The sequence below is a fragment of the Dendrobates tinctorius genome, unplaced genomic scaffold, assembly GCF_039654945.1.
Source record: "Dendrobates tinctorius isolate UK_male_01 unplaced genomic scaffold, ASM3965494v1 ptg000006l, whole genome shotgun sequence".
Taxonomy (NCBI): domain Eukaryota; kingdom Metazoa; phylum Chordata; class Amphibia; order Anura; family Dendrobatidae; genus Dendrobates; species Dendrobates tinctorius.
In genome coordinates, this window is record NW_027361674.1 from 11931811 (window position 1) to 11954717 (window position 22907).

A 22907-nucleotide genomic window follows, 5' to 3' on the forward strand; every position below is an offset into this window, starting at 1 on the left:
AAAAGGGAATATTACTGTCGGAATCTGAGCCGATCGACATGTGTTCCAGTTCACTGCAGATTCACAACACGTTGCCCATCTGTGAAATATAGAGTTTCAAAAAGAAGCTACCCTAAAAGGGAAAACCATTAGTAAACATATACAAAATAAAAAAAAATAAAAAACTACGTCCCGTCCACTTTTCAAAAAACTCAATTTACACGTTTAAGGTGTCAGGAGTGAGAAAGCAGACACCTTCTGGGACAAACATAGAAAACCTTTTATTCCTTACCCTTAGAATTATGATGGAAGACAGAACTTGTCTAAAAAGAGAGAAATCACATGTTGTGTGCATGAATCCTGGAAGGTGATAATTGGAGTACTTATGGTACCGCACTATGGAGCTGTAGACAATCCCTGTACTGCTATACAGCATCGCAGCAAGGGGATCTAAATCCAAAGAATCAATGCTTCAGGGGACATAGTCTCCATAATACAACATTAAATAGACCATAATATGGTTTATTTTGTAACTATACGGACACTGAGGTGGCGGATGGTGTAGACCCCCATTTGGGGTGCAGTAAAGTGGTCCAGCACTTGTATGCAGTATCAATACTTGTACATTAGGCCTTATGCTTTATTCACACAGCTATTTTGCCCTGGTTTTAGGTAATCAGTTAGTAATTGGTGAGGACTCGATACTGTTTAACCCAGTGATCGATGATGATTCAAGTACTTGCAGCTCAGCCTCATTGATTTGAATGGGGTTGGGTACAGTACCTGACCCAGCAATGGGCACATATGGATGCGCCGGAATCAGGTACTGGAATACAGTGAAGAAATGCCAGTTTCTAGAGGCATTTAAGGGTAAGGACAGATGGAGAGGCCATGGTGCAAGCCATCATGAGAACGGTGGCTCATTGGTTAACAGCGCTGGATTTTGGGTTCAAATCCCACCAAGGACAACATCTGCAAGTATCAATGGGAACAGTGCTGATAAAGCGCTGTGGAATTAACGGTGTTATATAAGGATGTAAAAATAATAAAATAATAACAATCGGCCATGCATATTTTGCCGATGAAAAGATGTTCTGCAAAATCACGGGCCCAAAAACAAGTACCGTATATACTCGCGTATAAGCCATGATTTTCAGTCAATTTTTTGGGGCTGAAAGTCCCCCTCTCAGCTTATATGCGAGTCATATATGCCTGGGGGTTGACGAGGGAGGAGCGGAGGTGTCAGATCATACTTACCCCCCTTCCTGGTGAGTCTCTGCAGCCCCCGTGCTTCTCCCACGGTCTCAGGCTCCTTCCTTCAGCGGTCACGTGGTACCGCTCATTATTCATGAATACGCGCATATTCATGACTTTAATGAGCGAACCACGTGACCGCTGAAGGAAGAGCTGCCAGAGACGCAGGGGTTGCAGAGACTGCGCCAGGAGGAGGTAAGTATATGCGATATTCACCTGCCCCCGGTCCATCGCTGCGCCCGCTCTGTCTGCCGGGTCCTCTGTCAGTGACGTTCAGGCAGCAGAGGGCGCGATGACGTGGTTAGTGCGCGCCAGCGGTGGCACCGGCACCTGTCCCCCAGCGACGGAGAGGTATGTCTTTTTTTTTTGAGCAGCAGCATATGGGAGCATAATCTATGGAGCATCTTATGGGGGCATAATCTATGGAACATCTTATGGGCCCATAACCTTTATGGAGCAGCATATGGGGCATATTATTCTATGGAGCATCTTATCGGGGCATTATTAACCTTTATGCAGCATTATATGGGGTGTATTTTGTATGGAGCATCTTATGGGGCCCATCATGAACTGTATGGAGCTCCTGATTCAATATGGATATTCAAAAACATTTAACCTACAGATGTCTCAATTAATTTTACGTTTATTGGCATCTATTTTTATTTTTTACATTTACCAGTAGCTGCTGTATTTTCCATCCTAAGCTTATATACGAGTCAAAAAGTTCTCCCAGTTTTTTGAGGCAAAATTAGGGGGGGGGTCAGCTTATACACGAGTATATACGGTAGCTGTTTTGGATGCATCGCCTGGTTTTACCTTTAGGCTGCATTCCCAGGTAACAAACACTGCATTTTTTTTTTTTTTGCAGAAAATCATGATTTCATGAAAACTCACGCCCACTATGCATTTGGAGACACTGTTAAACTATGTTTTGGTTTGCTTTTTTTTGTATTTTTGTGTGAGATTTTTCCTTAAAGGATTTTATAGGGTGATTGACAAAAAATGAATGCATTTTTTAAGTGTAAAATCCAATCTCTTGCACTAAAAAATGCTGCTTCAAATTTGCACCAAAATGACAAAAAAAATATAAGAAAATGCATAAAAAGTACAACAATCACAGCAATTGCTATTGGAATTTTGAAGCAGACACTCTCGGCAGGAAAAAAAAAAAAAAAAGCAGTGTTTTTTTGCTCATGGGAGCATTGTCTAAGGGTGTCCAGTCTGCTAATTTGTACAGGTTTTAGGGTCAGAGCTCAAACCGTCACACACTGATGACCTGTGCGGTTCACACCATATGGAAAGGAAGCACTGCACTCTGGAATCAAAATTTTCCCATCAGCACTAAATGTTTTTGCTGAGCACTTCTTTTATTTTCACGTATGGCAGGCCCAGGAAGACAGAGTACAAGTTCCTATAAATAAGCAGAGTATACGAACGAAGGAAAAAAGGCTTGCTGGTGTCAAGTCCTAACATGAAGGGGTTAACGCATCCACACGGCGGTTCTGCAGAGTGATCCTCTTGTCTGTAGATGTGATGGATGGCTGTTCTGTATCCTGTGTTCTCCACTCAATAATGATTCAGAAATGGGCACGCTGCCTGGCGATTGTCTTCTCTTCATGCATATTGTTATTTTATGTATCTTACAACGCTGGCGCACATTAAAATTCACATATTAAAGACACAATTTGCATACTTTACACCCAGGAAAATGCAGAGGTATTAATGTACTGTAGAGTCCCAATGGTTGCTGGGGCATGAACAGCGTGTAGAGAATCTGAGACCCGTGTAGGAGCGGACTAGATCTATTATTCTGGATAGAGGGCAACGATCTGACCTCATAGGGCGTTGTGCATTTTAATTTTAGATAGATTTTTTAGTTAAAAAAAAAGGCATAAAAACAGCAAGAATGAGTCACCATAGTGAAATGACAGGTAATTCCTGTACTAGAAATGTCAGCAATAATGCAAATTCACTCAAGGGTATACAAAATACTCCTCACTAAAGCAACAGAAAGAGCTGTCCAAGGGTGTAATAATAAATTGACGTTTGGCCATAATTTTGAAAATAAGAGCAAAAAATTTTGCAAGAAATAAAATAAAAATAAAATGCACAAGTGAATTTACCTTTTGGAAAGGTCTGGTTTTGAAAAAAAAAATGGCTGAAATTTAAAAAAAAAGTCAAGGATTAGAAAAAAAAAAAAAACCATGGCCACCCCTGACCAAGCGTGGTACTGAAGATCAGCTCTATTTGATTCACTGGGACTAGGGCTGCAATACCAGACACGACCCAAATGAAAAGGGTGGGGTAAAAGCAGCAGTGTTTGTCTACGGCCTGTTTCACACATCCGTCTGTTACCATCAGTCAAAATCCGCCGTTTTGCAAAAAAAACGGATCCGCCATTTTGCTTGCGTTGCATTACCGGCGGATCTTGACGGATGGCCATCCGTTGGATCCTTTTTTTGCGAATCCGCCAAAATTTTGGCGTCCGCTGACATGCCTGGATGGACAATGCAACGTTTTTTTCGGGCGGCCGGATCCGCATTTTTCATTGCGCATGCCCGAAGAACTTCACTCAGCCACAAATTTAACCCTAAACTCTGTTCTGGCGGCTGAAAAATTTTCTCTCTCTCCTCACCCCGCAATCCGATGTCGCGGCTCTTCCCGACCCCGGTCTCTTCTCGCGGCTCGTCCCGCGATCTCGTCCCGAGCCCGGTCTCTTCTCGCGGCTCGTCCCGACCCCGGTTTCTTTTCGCGGCTCCTCCTGGTCCCGCGATCTCTTCCCACTCCCGCGGCCTACTTTTTGGTTGCGGTTCCTTTAACATTACTACATCGGCGGACCCCGTCAAAGCAACGGTCCGGTGGCACCCGTTGGTTTCTCGATGCACACGGATCCGTTCTCCGCCTTTTTGGCGGATGCCAACTGACGGGAACAACGTAAGTATGAAACCGGCCTAATCCTGCACATCCCCTTTAGGCCGGGGTCACACTTGCGAGAAACTCGCACGAGCCTCGTGTCTCAATACCCGGCACTACCGCCGGCATTCGGGACAGCTGAGTGCTCCGGTCCGAGTGCCAGCAGCAGTGCCAGGTATTGAGACATGAGGCTCGTGCGAGTTTCTCGCAAGTCTGACCCCGGCCTAAAGGTGATCTCGGGAGGAACTTGTTGCTAGAGGTCCTAATTAATGGTGTTGAAGTTGGCGGTCTATGCTCTATTTTTAATAGTCCTCTGGATCTTGCAAAAAAAAAAAAAAATACTAATAATTAAAAAAAGGTTTTTGGTATTATCTCAATGACCTCTTTGCATGTGTTCAAAAATATCAGTAGATTTGTGTATAAAAATTATACACAAAAAAGCTTACTGGTATTTTAAAAAAAAAAAAAAAAAAAAAAGGGTGAGGATCTTGGTAAACTTACTCATGGATTTATCAAGCTAAATGCACAAGAAATGGAGTCAAATGGGTGTGGCTTTGCAGAAATGGGCGTGTCCATGAGGAAAAGGCGTTGCCTTAAAGATGAACAATGTAGTCAAAATTTAGATGCAAATTTTTGCCGCAAGGCAAATTTAGACAAAACTGCCGAAAAATGTGCCAGGATGAAATATTTTAAGATTTTGTAGCCTAAAGAGACGAGCATATGGAGTTTTTGGTGCAGGTCCACTTTTATAAAAAAAAAAAAAAAAAAAGCCATTTAAATCATTTAAAAACACACTTGAACTATTCTTCCTATTCATGTCTATTCTAAAATTACATTGCTGGTCATGTTCAGATTTTTGAGCATTTGAGCAAAAAATAAAGAGAATGTCAATTTTTGAAACAGATACTAAAGAAGTCCAATTAAAAACATATTTACACTGAGGCTTGTTTGTTTTTTTTCCAAGAGCCACAAATTTTCAAGCAAAAACCACTTCAAGAAACTTTTTTTTTCGTTTGTTTTAGAGGGTTTTTTTGCTTTGAACACACAAAAGAAAAAAACTGTGCACATGACTTAAGATTGCACCGTGTTAGGCGTTGAGTTTCCCCCACTGCACAGGGGGAATCTCAAGCCATGTCCTCTGCGGTCTCCCATTCCTCTGTGGCCGCAGAGATTCCTGCTCAGCAGAGACGTCGGTCCAGGCGTCTTGCCCAGGCTAATGCTAGGCGTCTGGTTGCTCTTTCAAGCTCTGCTGTAACACCATGTTTGAGTCAGCAGCAAGCAGAAGCTCCAGTCCTGTATTCTGCCTACTAAGCATGTCCATGGGACGACCTCTCATTGGAGGTCAGAGGTCACATGCGCAGGTCCCGGTCCTGCTCTGATTGGTCCACTACTGGGGAGGTCCCGGAAGGACACCGCTATAAAAGAGCCGCATGGCCTCTCGGCTATGCGCTAGTATAGACTCTTATGCTTATTTGTGTGTATGATGATGGATGCATGTATCTGGTGACTGACTCATTAAGACTCCCCTCCCTTTGATACGCATGTTGGTTAGGGATTCAGAGTGAGAGTCAGCGCCAACGGGTGGCTATGCTCAAGCCACTGTGCTCCCAGTACTCTACGCACACTAGCATCCGATAGTGTCGCCCACTGCAGGGCACTATTGTACCGCGGCAAGTGGCAGCGACCGCCTGTGCAGCGCCTTGCGCAATCTGTGCGCTTATCTGGCCCAACCCTGGGCGATTAGAGGTGTTTGCCTGAGCGGCTCTGTGCACACCTGCACTGTTATCTGGGATTATTATGCCGTGCTGGCACCGCTACAGCGGCGCCGAGTGCTAGTGGACTAGAAGGACTCTAATCCTGTGTCCGTATTCTAGTGCTCATCTGGCCGAGTCCTGTGAGCTTAACAGGCTTCGGCATTTACTTTGTGCAGCACCGCGGTTCTGTGAAGTAACAGAGCTCGCGTCTGTACACACCGGGTGATGCTAATCCGCGTGTGTTCATTTATTGTCTGCCGTATAACCTCCGCCATTACCGAGCAGCAGTTCTACATCCCTGCATGGTGGACCCCAGGCAGCGAACGCACCTCATTGTCATTTTTATTATTTGGTGCGTTCCGCCAGCCTAACATTATACCAGCGCCAGGGTCTGGCTAGTAATGGCGTAAGACCAGCGACTGCTGCAGTACATCCGGCAGCTGCAGGGCAGGTTGGCGGCTCTCGAGCGTTCAACCTCGGCTGCGGATGTTACCGAGGTCGCTGTTCAGGCAGCCACGGAGGCTGTCTCCCGTGTGACCACTGCCATCCCTGCCCCGACTTTGTCCCGCCTCCCGCTGCCCGAGAAGTTCTCGGGCGATAGTGCCTCTTGTAGGGGTTTCGTGAGCCAGTGCACTATACAGCTGGAGCTGCTGGCGGCACGACTCCCCTCCGAGCGGGCTAAGTTGGGATTTATTATTTCCCTCTTGTCGGGCAGGGCTTTGGAGTGGGCCACACCGCTGTGGGAGCGTGGTGATCCTGTGGTGCAGAGTGCCTCACAGTTCTTGGGCACTCTGAAGCAGGTCTTCCTTGGGCCACGAGTCACCCATGACACCGCACTCCAGCTGCTGGCATTGTCACAGGGCTCGTCCATGGTCAGCCACTTTATCCAGTTCCGGATGCTGGCCTCAGAGTTGGAGTAGCCAGATAAGGTCCTCATTCCGGCATTATGGAGAGGTTTGGCTGACCATGTGAAGGACGCTCTGGCCACCAGGGAGATTCCCGCTACAATGGAGGAGCTTATCACCGTCTCCACCCGTATAGACCTTCGCTTTGCCAAGCGAAGGTTGGAGCGGTCCCAGTGTAGGCAGAGGTTTAGGTTGGCACCCAGTTTTCCTAAACCTCTGGAATCTCCCGATCGGGCGACCAAGCGTCAGGGGGCTTCCCGTGAGGGATCCAGGCCCCGGTCCGCTTGAGCTCCTGTGATCTGTCATGCTTGCCAGCAGTCCGGTCACCTTGCCACCCGGTGCCCACAGCGGCAGGGAAAACTCTCGCGTCTAGTGGCCGTTGGAGGCGGCTCACTAGAATCAGCGGCGTTTTCCTCCAAGCTGTCCTTTAAGAGGACACTTGAGTTTGGTTCTTCCACTCTGGCGGTGGAGGTTTGCGTGCATTCCTGAGCGGAAGGCAATTTTATGTCGTCTGCCTTCGCTCAACGGCACGCAATACCCCTGGTTATGATACCTAAACCAATCACCGTCAAGAGTGGTGAACGGCGCAACTCTGCCCTCACAGATTACCCACCAGACCGCCCCCTTGTTACTCTCGGTGTCTCCATCTCATCAGGAGACCATATCCCTCCTCGTCATGCCAGAGGGTATCGACCAGGTTCTTCTAGGGGTCCCCTGGTTGTGGTATCACTCTCCCCATATAGAGCGGTCCTAGGGGAGGATTCTTGGTTGGAGTAAGTCCTGTGAGGGTAGATGTCAGAGGGAGTGCGCACAGGTTGCCTCTACTGAGGTCCCCACAGATCTTTCCTCGCTCCCCAAGCACTATCAGCAGTACGCAGACGTGTTCTCCAAGAAAGTGGCAGAAACTCTTCTGCCACACCGCTCCTATGACTGTCCTATAGACCTCTTGCCTGGTGCCGAGCCTCCTCGGGGTCGTGTGTATCGCCTGTCTCTCCAGGAAATGGAAGCCATGCCACAGTATATCAGGGAGAACCGTGCAAGAGGATTTATTAGGAAGTCGGTGTCACTAGCGGGGGCGGGATTCTTCTTTGTCCAGAAGAAGAATGGAGAATTGCGGCCGTGCATTGATTACAGGGGTCTTAACGCCATCACCGTTAATAATAAGTACCCACTGCTCCTGATATCGGAACTGTTTGATAGGTTGCGGGGAGCGAGAGTGTTTACCAAACTTGATCTGCAGGGGGCTTACAACCTGATACGCATCCGTGAGGGGGACGAGTGGAAGACGGCTTTTAATACCAGGGATGGCCATTATGAGTATCTGGTCATGCCCTTTGGCCTCTGTAATGCCCCGGCCGTCTTCCAAGACTTTGTAAATGATATCTTCCGAGATATGCTTTCCTCTTCGGTGGTGGTCTATCTGGATGATATCCTCATCTTCTCTCCAGATATGGAGTCCCACCGGAGAAAGGTTTGCAAGGTCTTCGCCCGCTTACGTGCCAACTCCCTCTATGCCAAGTTGGAGAAGTGCCTGTTTGATCAGGAGTCCTTGCCTTTCCTGGGCTATATCATCTCGGCCCAGGGTTTGGATGGATCCTGCCAAATTGCAGATGGTAATGCACTGGCAGGAACCCCACTCCATCAAAGCGGTGCAGCACTTTTTGGGGTTCATAAACTACTACCGCCAGTTCATTCACCACCTTGGTAGTTCCCTTGGTCGCCCTCACCAAGAAGGGAGCCAACCTCAAGTTGTGATCAGAACAGGTCTCCAAGGCCTTTGTCTCCATCAAGACTAATTTTGCAGGCGCTCCCATTCTCCTCCGCCCCGATGTTGATAAACCTTTTATCTTGGAGGTGGATGCCTCTTCTGTTGGTGCTGGAGTGGTTCTTTTCCAGAAAGACGCTCAAGGCGGGAAGCATCCGTGCTTCTTCTCCAAGACCTTCTCCCCGGCGGAGAGGAACTATTCCATCGGGGACAGGGAGTTGCTGGCAATGAAGTTGGCCTTCTCGGAGTGGAGACATGGAGGGGGCTCGCTTTCCCTTCCAGGTGTTCACGGACCACAAAAACTTGGTCTACCTACAGACAGCCCAGCGGCTAAAGTCTCGCCAGGCCAGATGGTCGCTCTTTTTCTCCTGGTTCCACTTTACCCTTCATTTTTTGTCCAGTGAGAAGAACGTCCGGGCGAACGCTCTCTCTCGTTTCGTGGTGTCATCGGAGGAGGAGGAGACAGAGCCTCGCTTGATCGTCCCAACTGAGAGCCTGAGGACCGTGGCTTCGGTCGCTCTAGAATCGGTGCCCCCCGGGAAAGACTTTTGTCCCTGCCCGTTTGAGACTAGAGGTCCTCTCTTAGGCTCACGCGTCCAGGGTGGGTGGACACTTTGGGACGAAGCGGACAATCGACCTCCTGATGAGAACATATTGGTGGCCACATATGTCCCGGGATGTCAGAGACTACATTCGGGCGTGCGTCTCTTGCGCCCAGAATAGGTCTCCTCGGCAACGGCCCGCTGGGCTACTTTACCCCCTGCCGGTGGCGGATAGGCCCTGGGAGATGGTCAGCATGGATTTTGTGGTGGGACTGCCCAAGTCCAGTGGCAGCATGGTTATTTCGGTTGTCACGGACCATTTCTCCAAAATGGTGCCTCTCTCGAGGTTACCTTCTGCTCGGGGCCTGGCAATGCTCTTCATTAAACATGTCTTTCGCCTGCATGGTATGCCGGACAAGGTAGTCAGTGACCGGGGTCCCCAGTTTGCGTCTTGGTTCGGAAGAAAACTATGTAGTCTGCTCATCATTGAGCTTAATCTCTCCTCGGCCTATCATCCCGAGACAAATGGGTTGGTAGAGAGGGCCAACCAGACCCTGGTCACATACCTACGACACTTTGACTCGGCAAGGCAGGATGACTGGGCATCCCTGCTACCATGGGCGGAGATTGCGTTGAACAACGCTGTGGCCGATTCCACCGGTCAGACCCCATTCCTCCTCAATTACGGCCAGCATCCTCGCGTCCCTGTTACCCTGCCCGTGTCTTCCACTGATTCTAGGGTGGCAGACTGGGCGGTGGAGGCACGTGACATTTGGGACCGCACTCAGGATGCCATCCGGGCCTCCAAGGAGAGAATGAGATCCTCCGCCAATGCACAACGGAGCCCCACTCCGACCCTCTCCCCTGGCGACTTAGTGTGCCTCTCCGCCCATAACATCAGGCTGTGGGTCGAATCCACGAAGCTTGCACCTCGCTACATTGGTCCTTTCAAGGTCCTCGAACAGGTCAACCCTGTAGTCTACCGGCTGGCCCTTCCCCCTCGCCTGGATATCACTGATACCTTCCATGTTTCTCTACTTAAGCCCGTTCACATGTCTCGGTTCTCTACTTAAGCCCGTTCACATGTCTCGGTTCTCCGAGTCATCTGCCGGGACATCAAGCTTGTCCTCGGACGAGTTTGAGGTGAACGCCATTGTGGGCTGCAAGTGTTATCTGGTGGATTAGAGGGGTCATGGCCCAGAGGATCGGACCTGGGAGCCTGTGGAGAACATCCGCGCTCCACTACTCATTGCGGCCTTTGAGCATAGCGAGGCAAAGGGGGGAGGGGGGCGGTAATGTTAGGCGTCGAGTTTCCCCCACTGCACAGGGGGAATCTCAAGCCATGTTCTCTGAGGTCTCCCATTCCTCTGCAGCCGCAGAGATTCCTGCTCAGCAGAGACGTCGGTCCAGGCGTATTGCCCAGGCTAATGCTAGGAGTCTGGTTGCTCTTCAGGCTCTGCTGAAACACCATGTTTGAGTTAGCAGCAAGCAGAAGCTCCAGAGACTAAGTCCTGTATTCTGCCTACTGAGCATGTCCATGGGACGACCTCTCTTTGGAGGTCAGAGATCACATGCGCAGGTCCCGGTCCTGCTCTGATTGGTCCACTACTGGGAAGGTCCCGTAGGACGCCGCTATAAAAGAGCCGCATGGCCGCTCGGCCATGCGCTAGTATAGACTCTTATGCTTATTTGTGTGTATGATGATGGATGCATGTATCTGGTGACTGACTCAGTAAGACTCCCCTCCCTTTGATACTCATGTTGGTTAGGGATTCAGAGTGAGAGTCAGCGCCAACGGGTGGCTATGCTCAAGCCACTGTGCTCCCAGTACTCTACGCACACTAGCGTCCGATAGTGTCACCCACTGCAAGGCACTACTGTACCGTGGCAAGTGGCAGCGACCGCCTGTGCAGCGCCCGCCTGTGCAGCGCCTTGCGCAATCTGTGCGCTTATCTGGCCCAACCCTGGGCGATTAGAGGCATTTGCCTGAGCGGCTCTGTGCACTCCTGCACGGTTATCTGGGATTATTATCCCGTGCTGGCACCGCTACAGCGGCGCCGAGTGCTAGTTGACTAGAAAGACTCTAATCCCGTGTCCTTGGGACAGAGTCCTGTGTCCGTATTCTAGCGCTCATCTGGCCGAGTCCTGTGAGCTTAACAGGCTTCGGCATTTACTTTGCGCGACACCGCGGTTCTGTGAAGTAACAGAGCTCGCGTCTGTACACACCGGGTGACACTAACCCGCATGTGTTCATTTATTGTCTGCCGTATAACCTTCGCTATTACCGAGCAGCAGTTCTACACCTCTGCACGGTGGACCCCAGGCGGCGAACGCACCTCATTGTCATTTTTATTATTTGGTGCGTTCCGCCAGCCTAACACACCGTCTATTAGGGTATGTTCACACGTGACGTAAAAAAAAAATCATTCTACTTCATCAGGTTTTAGCTAAAAAAAAAAATGCAGCAAAACCTGATACCTGCATTTTTTTCAGCGTTTTTTTCACCACCTATTACTTTCAATGGGTAAAAAAAAACGCAAAAAAAAAGCTGAAAGATGTGACATGCTCTATTCTGCAAAAAAACAAGCAAAGCACAAAATATTGAGGACAAAAAAACAAGCTATGTGCATGAGATTTCTGAAATCTCAGACTTTGCTGGTTCTGTAAAACGCAGCTCACAATTTGTATAAAAAAAAGCAGCAAAAACGCAACGCGTGAATATACCCTTACACTGTATTGATAAATATTGAAATAGAAGAGTCCAGCTGTAATCTGGGAGAAAACCTGGCAGTGAAGACCACCATTCACATTGGAATAACTGACTGAATGCTCCAATATCGATTGGTTCATCCGACAGTCGAATGTGTGTAGGGACCTCAGACAGATGATTGTCGGGGGAGATGAGCAAATGCTGTTGTGCATCGGCAAGGCAGACAATATAGCTGCTGACCAAACCATTGTTCAGCTAGTGCTATCTAAACGATATCTAAAGGGTTAAAGGGGGGTATTCCCAACTCCAAGATCTTAACCCAATGTGTAGCCGGTGTAATAATATTGGCAAATATCTACAAATAGAAACATAGTATAGTTCTTCTAATTCACTATCTCGCTTACCTCATGTGCAGGACATTGCAGTAGCTTAGGTATTCATGGTTACGACTAGAGATGAGTGAATATTTCAATGTTTGGTTCACGATCGCCGAATTTGCAATATTCACCAATTTACCGTATTTTCCGGCATATAAGATGACTTTTTAACCCCTGAAAATCTTAAGTCGTGGGTCGTCTTATACACTAGGTATCGTCTTATAGGGCGGGTGCGGAGAAATCTGCGGTCACCGCATATGGTGGGGGGGGGGGGGGGAGTGGTCCCGATGACGAGGTGAGGGGGCGTCTCACCGGGAAGGTGTTAGTGAAGTATCCCTATTACCTCATTTTGGCAGCGGTGTTCAGTGCGGCTCTCTGTGCTGGGGGATGGCAGCAGCGGCTCTTTGTGCAGCGTGGGGGGCTCCACCAGCATTTTGTCAAAGCCCGGAGGCCCCCGCAGCTCCATTGCTGCGGCCTCCGGGAAAATGGCCACTGGGGGTGATGCATGCTCAGATTCAGATCTCGTCCCCCTGAGAAATTTTTCCATGGCGCTCGCGTTGACGTCAGAAAGGTGAAGTGAGTTCATTGGCTGTGAACTTGCAGGACCTGTCTCTCACTCGCGGTGCCCTCAGGCAGGGAATAACAGCTCACACTGTGCTCAGTTTCTACTGGATGACAGGCTGCATGGTCGCATCATGCATCCATGCAGCCTGCCATCTAGATGTAGCAGAGCTAGACTGGTCATGGGACAAATGGATTAAAAGCATCTCTGCAGAAAGGTGATGAATATTGTTGTTTTTTTTTTACTTCTATTGCAGATGACGAGGGCATCTGGGGAATGGGCGAGGTTGTAAGTATGGTTTAATTAAGATTATTAAAGGAGTCGGTGTCAGTCTTTCAATTAAAGGACTATTTTACGGGTGTATGTGTTTTTATACAATATGACTATGGGGTAAGTAATGGGGGCGTCTTATTGATGGCTCTCCATTACTACTTTCGGGGATTGAGGTCAGTATCCATGGCCCCTTCCTAGGCTATTAATATCAGTCCACAGCTGTCTGCATAGCCTTTGCTGGTTATTAATTATAGGGAGACCCAACGTCATATTTTTTAGGGTCCCCCATTTTAATAGCCTGTAAATGCTAAGTATACAGTTGTGAGCTGATATTATTAAATTATACATATACCCTATATGTGTGTGTGTGTCACTGACATCTATATATTCTATGTGTATACATCTATTCTATCTATTTTATTCTAACCTGCCACTAATTTTACTGTACGCGACACATGAATTGCCAGCTTATATTCTTTTACCGAATGTTACCGTCTTTTTCCAATTTTAAGAGAAATGCTTGTGTTACCGATCACGATTCTGAATTTACCATATTCGTGCCAAATTTATATTTGGCAATCGTTTTCCGAACATATTCGCTCATCTCTAGTTACGACCACTCATAGTGACAGTTAGTAGTTAGCGGTGGTAACTATGGGTACATAAGCTACTGCAATGCCCTGGATATGGGATAAGCGACATAACTTATCAAAAGAACCATACATTTTTAATTGGTTGCCAATATTACTATTATTATTACTACTACACCTACTACACATTGGGATAGGATCTTGGAGTTGGGAATACCCCTTTAAGTGTTCAATTTCCCTCCAGCGCCACTGCAGGTGAAATAAAGCATTACACAGCATCTGTATAAAGGATTGAGAAGTCTGTGTAATGATGGGCAGGACAGATCCTCCAGAGCAAGGGATGCTCTTTCCAACTTTGTTCCACTTAGACTAAGAGGTAAGGATCCTGAATAGAAGAAAAAAAACATTAACGCACAGGGACCTCATAGGGTGTATGAAAACTGGTCTAGAGAACAAAAGGAACATTACTGGAAATTACTGCAGCACATCCTATATTTTCTTATCTGAAAAATAACATCCTGTCCAGGGCCCAAGTATACTGGAAAACACAGCAAGACTCAGGGATGATAAGCACAGACCCTTTTTCTTTTGAGTCAGTGAAGACTTTGCCAATATCTCACTAGTCACTGTGTGGGTGAGACATTTCAAAGGAAGGAGTTGCACAAACATGAAGGTCGGTATTCACTTGTAGCAAGCCGAGAGGTCAGAGAACCTTAATAAATTGGCTCTCAAACAAGCAGATCTTTAATTAAAACCACTCGTTTAATATCAGAGGCTCCGAGGTAATGGCAATCCAAGACCCTAAATTAAAATAAAAAAACACCCAGAGCCTGAGGAAGGGCAGGAAAACAACAGCAACAGCAAAATGAAGAGGAGATGAAAGCAGATGAGTCCCCTGCAATTAATCGTATGGACCAAATTAAGGCTGAGAATACAATCTCAGCCATTCACACAATTAAAAAAAAAATCACTCCCATCCTTCACGAGCATAAAGAGAGGATGACTCGGTCATAATGAGCTCATCCCAAACAGCGCCATAGGAAGCGGCTGCTAATAGGATGCACAGCCGTCTCCATGAGTATTGCCTGAACCTGGCATACAAAGGCGAACAGCGGTCGTCCACTTAAATAGGATTTAGCTCAATATCACCAGATATATCATGCACAAAAGGCAAATAAAATTATAAATCGCTAACATAGCTGTAAGTAATTACACATCACACAATAAAATAGATTATCGAAATAATACCACCAATCCGAGGCCAGGAGAATACTGAAGAAGGGGAGTGAAGGCCCAGATTGGGAGGTTGGCATTGCTAGTGTGTCTACTCTCTGGAGGACTCGTCCTCTCCTGCAACACACAGAAGGGTGTAAAGATTAATTTCCCCAGTGGTGGCGCTGCAGGGAAATTAAACACAGTCAAGTTTCTCCATAGATCACTGCTGATCACTGGAAGAGGGGAAACTTTATCATCAGCTTTTTAAAGACGATATGAAATTGGGTAAACCACAGTTTATAATTAAAATGCATGCGTTTATTAAAAAATTTAGACCTTGGTGTATTAATCCGTTTCCATTTTCCAGATCTCTGCATGTTCGTGTGGAATGGAAACATTCAGTTCTCATCTAGAAGCTGAAAAGCTTTTCTGACCTAACCTTGTGCACAGCGGGAAGCTTTTTCATAATAAGGATTAGCGATGTCCGCTTGCGTAGACTGACACACTGTCCCAATTAAAGTGTTCACAAATTGTCTAATAAGTGCAGGTCCCAAACCAAGTAATCCACACGTGCCAATACCACTCCACTCACAGTGGGGACATTGGGAGCCCTGTTATCAGAGGTTTTACCGCCAGCGATCACGCATGTATCACCTATCCTGTGAACATACTATAAATGTCTATGACGGGAATACCACTTTTAGGTGAACACAATTTATGCATGGGTAATGCGCATCTACCATTTATGTTCTTTAGTGTTGGCTGCAAGTTTACTTTTTGGAATGATACATTACAGAAACATCTTAAATCCGTCTTCTCTCTCATCCGAGATTTAGGCTCATGCTCTTTTTTGCTGCAGCTCTGCTTTTGCAGACTGGCTGCTCTGGTAACCAGAAGCCCTCCACTGGTTGAGAATCAAGTTTCTAAGAGCCCGTTTTTATTACAATAAATACACAATATACTAGAAGCAACAAATCTACTAGTAAAGGGAAAAGAAAAACTTATAAGGCAAATAAGACACCGAGTCTTAGAGACCTGCCGTGAAATGTACATATATTTTCATTACAATGCAGCAACGACATTGCATAATGCACTTTCTCATAGTGAAGGTTTTATGAAGAGCACAGGGAGGAGGATCAATGCATGGAGCCACTGGAGGGTAAGGCTGACTCAAAGCTGCCTGAGCAATTTAGGATGTGAATCATGCTTACTCCCTTCAGACATATTACACAGAGCCTGAGTGGGGAGAGACAGTGGACGAGACGATGCCCTCCTCCAAACCCAGGGAGATTGCAAACAGGTGTCATAAATCACATGCCCTGGCAAATGAAACTCTCCAAAGCTGCAGTGTATGGAGAGGAATCATTAATCAGCTCTGCCCCCACTGCAGGTAATGTGGGACCTCGCTGCTGCTAAACATGCAAGCCATTTTACTGAAGTCTGAATGTTTAACCGTTCAGCAGCTGATGTGTCAGAATATTAGGTTTCCTCGGCCTACTGCACTATGAATCATCCCGCTGATCCACAAGTCGTGCCAGCCACAGATCTCCATATAATTAAACAATCTGATATTTATCAAAAATGGTCTGGCCGTTTGTTGCCTGTGACGTGGAGGGAACACTATAAGCATACAGGATACAGACAACCTTCAGGGGCAATTAAAAATGACGACACACTGAAGACAGACTGTGTGCTTCAGAGTTTCTTCTGTTTTTAATTGATCGATGGATAAAAAAAAAGTTGAGTCTACATGTTTCAATAAAAAAAATGGAAGCAACCAGAGTCATACCTGAGATGCTATAGAAATTATTTTTGGATAAAAGAAAAAAAAAATGTCTGCCAACTTCCAAAAACAGGTTCTGTGTGGCATGGCATGGCATGGTCCCATTCACATCCACCAGTCACAAACACCATGGACAGGTGGGGTGATTTCTATGGAAGAACGTGGCCATGGTTTCCTAATCCCCTTTAATGTGTATCTCAAGCCTAAAGTCAAGTGGATTTTTTTATAACAGTTCTGTTTCAATTTTATTATTATTTTTTTTTTTTTTTTTTTTACAAGTTATTAACAAATACAGCATAGAAAGACGGTAGTGTTCTTCAATATGGTTTTGGAAACCTCACTATCAAGAAGAACCCCTGTCCCCGGGACCATTCCTCCACCTTACAAATCTTACTCCCCAGAGACTACCGTATTATGTATATATACACCGCATATGTGTGAATGATATATGAAGCTATTTTTGCAAGGCTAAGTCTTTAGGTTTAGTGACCCCCTATGACATTATGAAGGGGTCAAAGCCTTTCTATCCACCACCAGTTGAGAGTATTTCTATTCTTCTGAAGCTTTTGTGCACACAGTGAATGTGTCAGCAGCGTCTGCCATGCCGGTCAGGCCAAAGTAGCCCCCAGTGAGCAAGACGCCATCCTGCCTCTAAGCAATAACACTTGACAAACATGGGTAAAGTGGCTTGGCTGCGGAGTGAATAGCAGCTTTTGTGCCATGCCCACCCCCCTTGTCGCAGCACAATACGCTCGCAGAAATTGTTTATAGTCCGCTTTTTAAAAGGCTCATTAGCCTCCGCAAATTAATCTTTGATGTATGTACACAAGAAGCTGAAAGATCTGAAGAAAATGGAAGCGAAGTAGCCAAAATTGTGACACAAAAGCGAGAGGAGGGCTAGATCTAATGTGAGGAGCAACACATCCCTCATTGTAGAGAATGGATACCCTACACACTGTCACAATACGGAGGGTTTCCGACACCTACCACTGTGTTTCATGCCCCCCACTCCACTCATGCTAATGCCGCTGGTGCCCATGGAAGAAGGAAGCTGGTGAACATAGGGTGTAAACCGCTCTAAGGCTACTTTCACACATCAGTTTTTTGCCGTCAGGCAGGATCCGGCTATTTTTAGAAAAAACGGATCCGGCATAAATTTTGGAGAACTGTAGAAACGGATCCGTTTTTTTGCTGGATCCGTCTAGCAGGTTATATCTGTTCCTGGGGGCTGGCCAATTGGATCTGAGCATGCGCAGACTTAAAAAAAACGGATCCGGTGGCTGGATCTGTCTTTTTCTGGATCCGGCGCATTCCGGCGCCCATAGACTTTCATTGTAGCAAAAAGCTGGAAGCGCCGGATCCGGCGCTTCCGGCGTTTTCGCCGGAGACAAAAAACGTTACAGTAGCCGTTTTTTCCAGACGCCGGAATGAGACAAGTTGCCGGATCCGGCAAAAAATGGATGAAACGCAATGCCATCCGGCACGATCCGGCGCTAATGCAAGTCAATGGGGAAAAACTGGATCCGGCATTGCATTTTGCCGGATCTGGTTTTACAAAAAAAAGCCGGATCGCGCCTGAAGGCAAAAAACTGATGTGTGAAAGAGGCCTAATGGCAGAGGTGCACACAAGTCGTAGATTAAACAACAAACCTTTCAGCGCTTAGGGCAAAGCGTGAGAAAACAGGAGCGGCGCGGGTAAAGGACTGCACTACTAAGTAGCGGGCAGGATATGACGGGGACCCCAGCGTAGCTTGTTATTATGGAGCCAGGGCTGGAAATTTCAAGTAAAAATAACAAGGAGCTAAATAGTATATACATTTAGATGCACAGGAAAAATATTTTTGTAGCAGGGAAACCGTGAATCCAAATAACTATGTCCTGTAAGGAAACAATTGTCACAACGCACACTGCTGAAACAGTCAGGACGGCGCATTTATTGGGCACTATGAGAAAGGATCTTTCACTTCTTAACCAATCATTCTGCTGCTCAAATACATCTAAAATTAAAAAGGAGCAAACTTTATGTAACATGTTTATAACTCACTGACCGTTTTGGGTATACAGCTCTTATTCGGACCTATGATTTAACACAAACACTGTGTCGTCTGATTATTCAGTCATGTGCCTAGGTCACCTCCGATGCTGCTTTTCCACACCACGTATTATGCTCCCCGCCGGTCTACCCTCATCACTATCTGGCATGGATGCGTTACGTATCCGCTGCAGCCAATCAGCGGCCACTGCAGTGCACTTTCTTAACGTTTGAATGGAATGTGAAAGCTGCAGCCAATCAGTAGCTGATTCAGTGAAGTGCCACCTCAAGACCGGCTGGGCACACAGAACGTGTGAAAGACTTATTTCATGCAATAGAAGGCAAATTAATTATGTAAAAATCATACAATGTGATTTTCTGGATTTTTTTTTTTTCTTTTCGATTCTGTCTCTCACAGGTAAAGTGTACATACGATACAAATTACAGACTTCTCCATTCTTTGTAGGTGGGAAAACTTGCAAAATTAGCAGTGTATCAAATACTTATTTTCCCCACTGTTTGCTCTCCCTGTTTTTGTGTGGGTTTCCTCTGAGTTCTCCAGTTTCCACCGATACACTCCTAAGACATACTGATAGACAAACCTAGATTGTGAGCCCCAATGGGGACAGTGAGTATAATGTCTGTAAAGCGCTGCGGAATTAATGGTGCTATAAAAGTCAGTAAAATAAACAGCTTGAGGTTGGATTTTTATGAAGGATTTAAATGTTTGCAAAGCGAAGAGTAAAAATCTGCACTAAAATCTGCTTCAAATACATGCAGGTTTCAACATGAGTTTGCCTCAAACTCTGGAAAAGGAAACAATGTGACAAATCAATAAGTACTTCAGAAAGCGGGGTGGCATACAAGTGCACCCTACGTACGGCACTGCTCGGCCTAATAGAGCCAAAATCGAGGATGCATTTGCTATGCTTCACTAAAGCAACAGAAAAGAGATTACAGTAATGTCCACCCTCTCAGGAGACTGGGCGTAAAGTCCTAATCATTTATTAATGCATTAGCAGAAATAAAACAAATCACAGTGCAACCCAGGAAATCTGGGGATTACAATAGGGCATAGAAAGCGCCGGAGGACACCATATGGCCGTAGGGTAATGCCACCTGTGGGTCATTATTATCACAGACTACTACAACCTTTGTAAAGGCCTGAGGGAGCACCACGCTGTATTCACCTGTGCCGCCAGTTTTCTACAAAGACATTACATGTGGTTTCTGTTAATAAAAGGAGCAGTGTGAAGCTGAGTGGTTTCTACAGCTCTGAAAGCCCGAGCAGGCAGGCAGGGAGAAGACTGCCACTCTCCCGTATAATCAGGTCCAATTACAGGCAGCACTGCCGTCATGGCAGGGCTCCACAGGAGCCATCAGGCAGCAGAGCTGGATGAAAAAGCTGCCAACCCAAACGTCTAATGGGGATAATAAAGGAAATATGTTTTGCAAAGTAGGATAACTGCAAACAAAAGGAAAAAAGAACCACAGAAAGGTGTATCTTACTTGTGCATGAAAGATGAGCTCAGCGGTAAAGATCTGAACCTGGGCCAACACTAGTCTCTCGAGATCATCCCTGACAACAGAAGGAAGCAGAGTCCTGTCCTGCTCACATGAACCATAAACTATAGGATATTCCTCTCGCGTCCCAAAAACACACTTCTCAAGTTCTCCATTTTCAGTATGCTCTTTCTAAGTAGGGGGAATAAATGGCTGCCAGACACACCGGTCAGAGGAGCATCAGGAGGTTCCAGGGAATAAAAGAAAGGGGTAAAATAGAGTAATACTAGCAGCAGCTGGGAGTCTCAGTAGTGAGCGCGGCCGCCCTGACGCACGGAGGTTCGGATCCAACTGAAAAGAACAGATCCAAGGGGCGTATATAGAGTATTCTCCCACATATATACCTGAGCAGGAGAAGCTTTGGCTATAGGGATCCAAACACTCAATATATTCCACACATGTCCAAGAGGAATAACAGAAGAGCACAACAAATCAGACTTCTATGAAATCAAACTCCAGGAATGATTTGAGGGGAATACAAGTTGTAACAGAAAGACCTAACAAAAGGTGAGGTATCGCCTATATTTGCTTTTACTGCACCACATTCCAATTAATAGGCTTTTTATCCTTATAGTTTTATTTCACGATGGTAGAATAATCTATTCTCTGCATAAAATGAGGCGGTCATCCTGCCTGAGCGGTCAACAGCTTCTAGAAATACACTTTACAGCAGCAACACGTACCATAGAAAACAGACCGGACATGTTCACCAACTTCTATGGGAGACTGTTGTGGGTGGGATCGGTACAGAGGTCATTGCGAAGGGGGGAGGAGGAGGTGAGCTGTGACATCATAAAAAAGGATTTTGGGGATATGTCAAAAGAAAAAGTAAAAAATTCTATAGATTTTTTACAGCATGAAAATGGTAAAGTGGTGACAAATGATGTTGAGAAGACCGAACTTTTAAATTCCTATTTTGCATCTGTTTTCTCTCAGGAAGGAAATCTAACATCACCTGATCTTCACTGTCCTATTAAAGGAATAGAAGAATCCACAGTATCTATAAAGAGAGAGATGGTGTGGGAATACTTAGCTAACAAATTAATTCAAGTCTCCAGGTCCAGATGAATTACGTCCTAGGGTACTGAAGCAGATAGCAGAGGAAATTACTGAACCAAATGCCAGAATCTTTGAAAATTGTTGGAGAACAGGAGATTGGAGAACAAGAAATGTTGTCCCTGTCTTCAAAAAGTCGAAAAGGTGGACCTAGGGAACTATAGGCCTGTGAGCCTGACTTCTATACCGAGAAAGTTCTTTGAACAAATTATTAAACAAAATGTATGCAAGTACTCAAATGAGAATGAAGTGATTAAACAGAGTCAGCATGGGTTTGTAACTAAATAAGTCATGCCAGACTTACTTAATTTCCTTCTATGAAGGAATCACTAACTGGGTAGATCTGGGAAATGCGGTATAGTATATATTGACTTCAGGAAAGCAGTTTGACAAAGTATCTCACACAATCCTTATTGAAAAAATTACCAAGAATGGGAGTGACAAGGCAACTGTTAGGTGGATTCATAACTGGCTTAGTGATCAGACCCAAAGAGTGGTAATAAATGGTTACACATCCAGTTATAAAAATGTCTCAATTGGGGTACCACAGGGTTCTGTCATGGGCCCTGTATTGTTCAACATCTTTATCAATGATTTAGATAAAGGAATTGAGGGTAAACGGATTATATTTGTGGATGACACAAAGCTAGGAGGGATAGCTAATACTAGAGAAGAGAGAGAGGGGATTCAAAAAGATATAAAACTGGAACTGTGGGAAGCAACTACAGAATGGTTTTTAACATGGATAAATGCAAAGTACTACAACTGGGCAAGAAAAATGAAAAAAAAAAACATACAGAATGGGAGGAAAAGGGCTAAGCAACAGCACATGTGAAAAAGACTTGGGTATACTAATAGATCACAGACTGCACATGAGTCAACTGTGTGATGCAGCAGCAAAAAAGGCAAACACAATTATGGGTTGCATTAACAAAAGCATAGCGTCTAGATCACGTGAAGTCATTATACCCCTCTACTCCTCCTTGGTCAGGCAGCATCTGTAATACTGTGTTCAGTTCTGGGCGCCACATTTTAAAAAAAGCCAAGAACAACCTGGGGCAAGTTCAGAGAAGAGCTACCAGAGCAGTGACTGGTCTGTGGCCTCCCCTCGAACACTCTCGCACCCCTCCAACCTATTCTAAACTCTGCTGCCCGACTAATCCACCTGTCCCCCCGCTATTCCCCAGCTTCTCCCCTCTGTCAATCCCTTCACTGGCTCCCCATTGCCCAGAGACTCCAGTACAAAACCCTAACCATGACATACAAAGCCATCCACAACCTGTCTCCTCCATACATCTGTGACCTCGTCTTCCGGTACTTTCCTGCACGCAACCTCCGATCCTCACAAGATCTCCTTCTCTACTCCCCTCTTATCTCCTCTTCCCACAATCGCATACAAGATTTCTCTCGCGCATCACCCCTACTCTGGAACTCTCTACCACAACATATCAGACTCTCACCTACCATCGAAACCTTCAAAAAGAGCCTGAAGACCCACCTCTTCCGACAAGCCTATAACTTACAGTAACCACCGATCGACCAAACCGCTGCATGACCAGCTCTACCCTCGCCTACTGTATTTTCACCCATCCCTTGTAGATTGTGAGCCTTCGCGGGCAGGGTCCTCTCTCCTC

At 46.1% G+C, this 22907-nt stretch overlaps 1 protein-coding gene across 3 annotated transcripts in view; it reads right to left on the reverse strand.

Annotated features, from left to right (window-relative positions):
- BRF1 (BRF1 general transcription factor IIIB subunit) overlaps nucleotides 1–22907 on the reverse strand; it is a 338242-nt gene that overhangs the window by 226153 nt on the left and 89182 nt on the right. The window lies entirely within an intron of this gene.